The following is a 7,600-nucleotide window of genomic DNA, read 5'->3' as shown; positions in this document are numbered from 1 at the left end:
TTATTACTACTGTATTATTATTTCTTGTTATTGTTATTTATTGTTATTTTTAGTTATTATTATAATTATTATTATTATTATTATTATTATTAATAATTTTGTTGAAGGATTAAGAATGTTGAAATTTCTATATTGTTAAGTAAAAACAAACAAATACTCTGCATAATAATTATTATAAACTTTTGGTTTGAATATTGATTACAATAAGAAAAAGAATGGATGACTGACTGTATGGGAAGTGTTATGCGTATTTTTGTAAAAGGCCAATTCGGACATACATCAATTTTAAAGATTGTGTTTACCAATAAATTATCAACATGGGGATTCGGTTATCAGAAATTGGGATGAATGTTTTTTTTTGTATGACTTTGGTACATTCAATTGGATAAATCCACTTACCTGGTTTAATAATCAGCAACAATCTCTCACTTGATGTGGGGCTTGACAGACTACTTGGGAAGGCCAATGCCGTCATGGCCAGGTTAACAAATCGGTGTGGTAGAACAAAGCACTGACACGAAACACTAAGATCAGGGTCTACCAAGCCTGCGTTCTGAGCACCGTTCTCTAATGGAAGTGAGTCCTGGACCACGTACATGAGGCAGGAGTATCGGCTCAATGCTGTTAACATGAGATGTCTTAAAACTGACATTAGAGATATCTCAGATCCTAATCATTTTAAACTGCACTCAAGACCTACCGTACTTGTTTGCTTAAGCCTATTTTTGCTGTTTTTTCCTATTGTGTTTTTATTTTTGTAATCTGTTTATTTGACTTTGTTGTTTGTGTGACTGTACTATTGTAATGCATGGGGTTCCTAAATAATGACTGATTTTATGCTTGTCATTGTTTTCCTGAATTAGTGAGGCTTGGCTTGCGCTTCATAACCGCAAGGGAAAGGCGCAATATAAATACCCAATACCAGTACAAGTCCGAACCCCTTTCTCTGCTGCAAATCTGACCTCTCTTTACATCTGCATCTGCGATGACCTTACAGATGGTCTGGCACCAGGAAGAACAATCCTTAACTTTTCCAGCTCTCTGAAGAAATATTGCATGAATTCATGTCTCTTTTACAAGCGTCCTTGAATCTAAGTGAAGGGCGACCAACACGCCGGGTATCAGTGGTGAGCTGTCCATATACGATGTCTTTAGGTAACCTTCCATCTTCCATTCGCAGAGTGTGTGCAAGTCATCGAAGGCGGTGCTAACTCGACAGGGAATGGATGCTTGGAATTTTTGCTCGATACAGGATTTTGCTATGTTCAATATGGTCCTGCCAGCTGATTTTAAGGATGCGCTTAAGATTATTCCAAAGTTTAGAAGCATAACAAGGAAATGAAAAACCTCCAATTCTCTCTTGTTGTAACGTGATATAATGAAATTTACAGATGAAGAGAAACGTGTTGTACGTGTAGGGATACGTTGGTCGAGAAAACGAGGGAAGCACACTGCAGAAAATCTCTCCACACAGCATTCTTCTGACATCTGCACAAAATGTAATAGAGACTGCCAGTCGGGAATTGGACATTACAGCCACACCAAACGATGTCAAAGACCTTAGTCCAACAAATCAATCTGAATCTTTATAATTTTTATTTGTTTTGCTTTTTATTGTTTTACTATTTTTATTTTTATTAGTATTGTTATTATTGCTGTTGTAATTTTCTGCTGGTTTTCTTGGTAATTTTCTGCTGGTTTTCTTGGTAAATTATTAATTGGATGCTATGGCCAAAAATAAAGCAATGAATGAATGAATGCATGAATGTATGAATGCATGAATGAATGAATAAATAAATAAATGAATAAGTGAATGAGTGAATAAATGAACGAACAAACAAACAAACAAACAAACAATCAAACAAACAATAATATTTTTAATAATTCTAATAATTTATCCCTCTCAACGGGTGCATGATGCATAGTCTATTGAGACTTGGCTGCCAATGATGATGATGGTGATAATGATGATGGTGGTGGTGACGTTTGTGATGGCGGTGATGGTGGTGGCTGTGATGGCGGCGATGGTGGTGGCGGTGGTTGCGGCGGCGGCGGTGGTGGTGGAGGTGGTGATGATGGTACAGTCAACAAATATAGATGGCAGTAATTAAGATGACACATGACCAATATTGCAGCATAAACAATATTGCCTTCTGAGAGAATTTAACAAGCTACATTGGAGTAAAGCTTCGTCCGACGCTCTGGTCAGGCCATGGATGTGTCTATAAAACAATAGCTCCTTGTGTTGACAACGTAACGCCTGTTGTATGTTGACCAATAGAACGTCTGAAAGTAGGCAATACATTTGGAGCCTTTGTACGTAGCATGCACACTTTTCTAATAAGCAAATATAATGTATAACTTTATTATCGTCGATATTGACATAATAAAATGTAGATTACAATGTTAATATGATTGTATCTAACTAGAGGGTACACTTGCTTCTCCTCTAGTATGTTAAATGTCGCGATTAGTTTCGATAAAAGAGAACAATTATTCCTAATCACTAAATACGATTGACCTATTTTTACAGACAGAAACATAGGAATACTACGAAAAATTACTATTAGTCTAAGCAGGTCTAACGTCCTGGACAAAGATTTTGCAGGACCATTGGTTATATTTCCCCTAGACAACTCAAGACTGATAAATTAATGTGAAAACCATGAAACGTGACCCATACCTCTATTCGACCCTGTCCAGTTTGTTTGCAATTCAACAGCTGATGTTAGCTCCGTATACATTAAAAAGCAACACACATTCAATATTTTGTTTTTCTACTATGAATATTTGAAGACTGTTCATACCAAACACACGTACCCGAACGGTGGTGTTAATTTTATAAATGATTGAAGTTGAAGGCTAACTAGGTTGTAAACAACTTTCTCGTTTGTGTGTTTGTTTAATTATATTTGAGAAGTTTTGTTTAAGTGTTATTTTTTCCAGGTATCTATCTCAAATTACCCCATTAAAAAGATCAACATTTTTGAAACTGGGGATTCGATTAAAGTGAGTCATCTGGGAATAACCTTAAGACCAGATGTTAATTTAGTACCATTCGTACGTAGTATGTAAGTAATACTGCAAAACAACTGACTACTAGGACATGGCTATGCGATTGCGGAAGTACGATAGGTCTTACGTAAACATCAGCATGTGCTTTTGAGACAGCTACTCTGGTGAAAAACTGCGGTAAAAGTCATTACTTTTTTCTCCAATTATCTGAAATATAGATTGATGATGACTTATTTCATGTTATTTATTAGAGACATTTTAATTTACATATATATTGATATTAATTGTAATGTTCTTATTTGTGAAATTTCATGAAATAAATGGTATGTGGTGCTGCGAATCGTAAATTAAGTTACTCCAATTCGCTTTATGTTTCACTTTATCTAGTTGGCAGTATTAATGCCAAATACAACATATATGTATTTCGGATGACAAGAACAAACACGGTATAACATATCCCTTCTATTCAGATTCACAACATTTTCAGTGTAATGAAATTATGATAAACAATATGATTTGAAATAACAATTGTTTAAATTTTTTATAAGTAATTTTCAGGAGTATACATTGTTGATAAATAATGCTAGTTGTTTATAAAGAGAGCATTTCTTTAATGTTAAAATTCAAATGTCCTGTTGTTCAGTAATAAAACATTATTATCCGCATTGATATACAATATGCGCTACATAAAGTCGCAATTATCATTATTTACAACAGAATATGTTGACACACACGCACATTCATATAACTAACTATACAGACTTGGCTAAAATAATTTAGGAAAATGAAGATTGATAAGTATAATTGCAGGACGCAGAATACACAATACACAATTAAGTGCGTTTATGATAGATCTTCCAGTATCTACCTGTAATATCGAAACGACAACATCTTTATACACTGCGGAACTACGTCAATCTCAAATCGATAGTTAATCCTTTCTTAAAGAGCTAACAGATTTCTTATGAAGATGTGTGATGTTGAGCGGTTAATTTTGTTTGAATGAAGAGCAAACAATGTCAAATAATGATTGTTGTAATTATTATGCTTTTTATTATCATTCTAATCACACGTGGATGTAACAATTTCAGATTATTGAATAACAGTTGCAACGCTATATCTAACTTAGCTTGCTGTTATGTACCATATACATTTTAAATGCAACTAAAACGTTAAACATTATTTCTTAATGAATTCATTGTGGTAATTTACAAAGAAATGACAGAGTGATTAAAGCATTTTTGTTGAAACATTAAAGCCATGTCCAGACTATCAAATTTCATGTGAAAAAAAAAACTATGTGACATGCCAAATATGGTAACGATGTATATATATATGGGCATACAGCAGTTTTTTGTCAAATAAAATTTGATAGTGTGGACAAAGCTTTAAACAGCTCCAGGTAAAATGGTTTGTTTAGACAAAACATAAACATAGGCTTCTGGGACAAGTGTATTGTTAGATTGACAATTAATTACTCTCAATGGTGGTATCACGTTCCATTTTTAATCTAATTGGGAAATGCATCTTGTATAATTAGTGTTATGATAATAATGCAGTAACAACACTTTGTAATAACATTTATTTTTCATAATACGTTCAATATTGCAACTCATGTGAAAACGGTAATTGTGTAACTCATGTGAAAACGGTAATTGTGTAGGAGAGACCGGCACTAAATTTCGCCTCCGATTCAACAATCAAGAAAATCCATCGGAGACAACTGCACTGGTTTCCCAATAGCCTGTCAATTCAATCTCCCTCATCAAAGCATTGATGACTTAAACTGAGATTTATTTTCATCGCTAGCAACTTTTCATCCCTTTCCCTGTATCATCATTGTTTATTCCAAATTAAGTATATTTTACCGCTTTAATCAATTTCTCTTCTAATTTAAATGTGTAATTCATTACATGATTTACTATGTATTTTTGTCAGTTGTCCTCTCACACTGAGGAAGAACACAGTAGTGTTTCAAATATTTATGGTTGAATAAATTATATTGCTTCATATCATGTCTACAACTTCTTATTGCTGTTTTGTTTTACATATTTGTTGAGTATTCATTTATAAAATTTGTTATATAAGTGTGTATGTAAGTGATTTAACCTGACCTCTTACCCTATATTATTGTTAATTTTATAGTTATGTATAATTATTTTCTCTATCCGTACTTGTAGTAACTTTGTATTTTTAGGTTTCTTATACGCTATCTATATTCATGTAAAAAAAATCAGATCTCTGTTGCGATATGAGTTATATTAAACTTGAACTGAACTGCATTTAATTTAAATTAATTGGACTGGGTTTCTATAAAAGCTAAAGGTGGCACACTTTAACTGGTATTCGTAATACTAAGGGAGCGAGCTGACTATTTCCCCATTTAATCCACCTCTCATATTTGAAATAAAATGTTCCAAAATTATTATCCAATAATACTGTATGAGTCTTTAATTCTAGTGTTTCGGTTTTTTTTAACCAAGTAGCGATTTACCATTAATTGTGAATTTCTACACTGTAAAAACAGCGTGTAGGATTTAAAAATGTGTTTAGAAATATCATAATGTGCTTAAGATCTTGACGTTTTTAGCATTAAATGTGCTTAGGTCTTTGACATTATGATGTCAAATACCTAAGCACATTTAAATGCTAAACATGTCAGAAACCTAAATTCATTAGGCATGGTCTAAACACGTTTAGCTTTTAAACATGTTACCAAAAACGGGACAACATTGTGTGGAGCTGTGTGTTTAAATGCTCCTGGCTGTTTTTACAATGTAACAATGTGCTTCGTTATGTCATATTCAAAATGATAGAAAATATACACCTGTTGTACTGTAGGCTGATATAAGAACCAGCTGTTGTACCATCTTACTGTACATGCATTGTACTGACCTATCTGAAATATTTTTTTTCTGCCCTGTCGGGATCCTTATCAGTTTGTGTACAGACAGAAAACATCGCCTGAGGACACAGATGCACTTTGTTTCATAATGTTGTTATGCACCTCGACAAACCGACAAAGTACGCCTAAAATTCTGGTTTTACATTTTAATACTGTCTCACCATCTAACTTGTACCACAAATTTGTTGATCTTAATGTCAACAAATTAATTAATGATAATTAATTGATGATTGTATTTTTTGATTTTCATGAAAGTCGATCAAAATCAGTCAAGATTTGTGCAGTTGATTAAATGTAGGGCATTTTAAATTCTGGAGTCCACGGGGATGTGTATTTACACTTTGTAATCAGCGTATATTTTTCCAGGAGTACCTGGTAAGTTCAAATACAAAAAATGCTCTGATTACAGCCGCAACATTATGGAATTCTCCCTAGGGAGCTGAGTATGTGTTCCATATATGTACTTTGTCCAATGACCGAGGGTGTGGATCTCTTAGAAACCTTGTTGGCATTAAGTGCTATATGATTACTATTATTGTTATTTTAGGAAAGAAATCAATGTCAATGTCAGGTACTGAATTCAATATTGGAAATAGTCATACAATGTTTGGTATACATGTTTCTGAAGAACTTATGGTATGGACATAATTATTGTTAAGTATATTTAGAAAGGACAACGGCGCATATTTTTCTTGCACAGGCTTATGTCATTTGAGATCAGTCCCCCTTTACATGTCAGTGATTGAGAGTGTCTTCATACCATCGTTTCTAGTGCGGGTCAATAGAACTTCGAAGAAGGATAAATATAAATGGTAAGAGTTTTAAAATGTGCCTCCCGTATGATTGAGTCTCATCAAAAAGATGTCCCACCACAATCTACTCAGCATTCTCATTCAAACATTTATTTTCATTTAAATTTAAAAAGTTATACAATACAAAATACTTAATATTTTTTTTTCTTGAGTAAATTAAGTAATATAAGGGAAGAAGCCAATTGCCCTAGAAAAAATAAAAAATATCTTGTGATGGGCCAGCCAAATAAAACTAGTTTAGCCAGAATACAGACGAGAAAAACAAGTACAGATACGGTACGAGACAGAGAGACAAGTTAATCAAGACGAAAACAAAAGAGATCAGAAAGCAACACAAAATACATAACATAAAAAAGACACCAACTTAAAAAGTGAATTGGTAATTGATATAGGCACTACGCTCTAGCTCTTAATAACGTAGAAAGGCAGAGTTTGGTAATAAATGCAGTCATCTTTCAGCCCTGGTAGTTTAGTTTGATCCCAAATTGCATGTAATATTGAAAACTATCTGTTGCTTAATAGGGAAACGATCGAATCTCTGACTACTGGTAAAAGATATGCATTATTCAACGTTAAATTATTCAATGCACGGTGGTCAATACAAAATCGCACCGATCCATCTCGTATGCGCAAGAGGAGGAGCCCATTCTCAGACAGTGGGCTGAATTTCTGTGTACTTCCTTCTCTTCTTCAAGTGCAAAACGAGACATAGTTCTCGATGCTCCTAAAAGTGCCAATGTCAAACACATCATGCTATTGTAGCAAAGTATGTGTTAATGTGAGAATTACAGATTTAGAGAGATGAACATTAGAAGCCTCCCAACATATCAACCAATTGTTCAGGAACACCACCCACTGATAAAAAATT

This window comes from Anneissia japonica, unplaced genomic scaffold (assembly GCF_011630105.1).
Source record: "Anneissia japonica isolate Jap-2015-1 unplaced genomic scaffold, ASM1163010v1 scaffold287728_len311106_cov174, whole genome shotgun sequence".
Classification (NCBI taxonomy): Eukaryota; Metazoa; Echinodermata; class Crinoidea; order Comatulida; family Comatulidae; genus Anneissia; species Anneissia japonica.
This window is presented reverse-complemented; position numbering follows the sequence as displayed.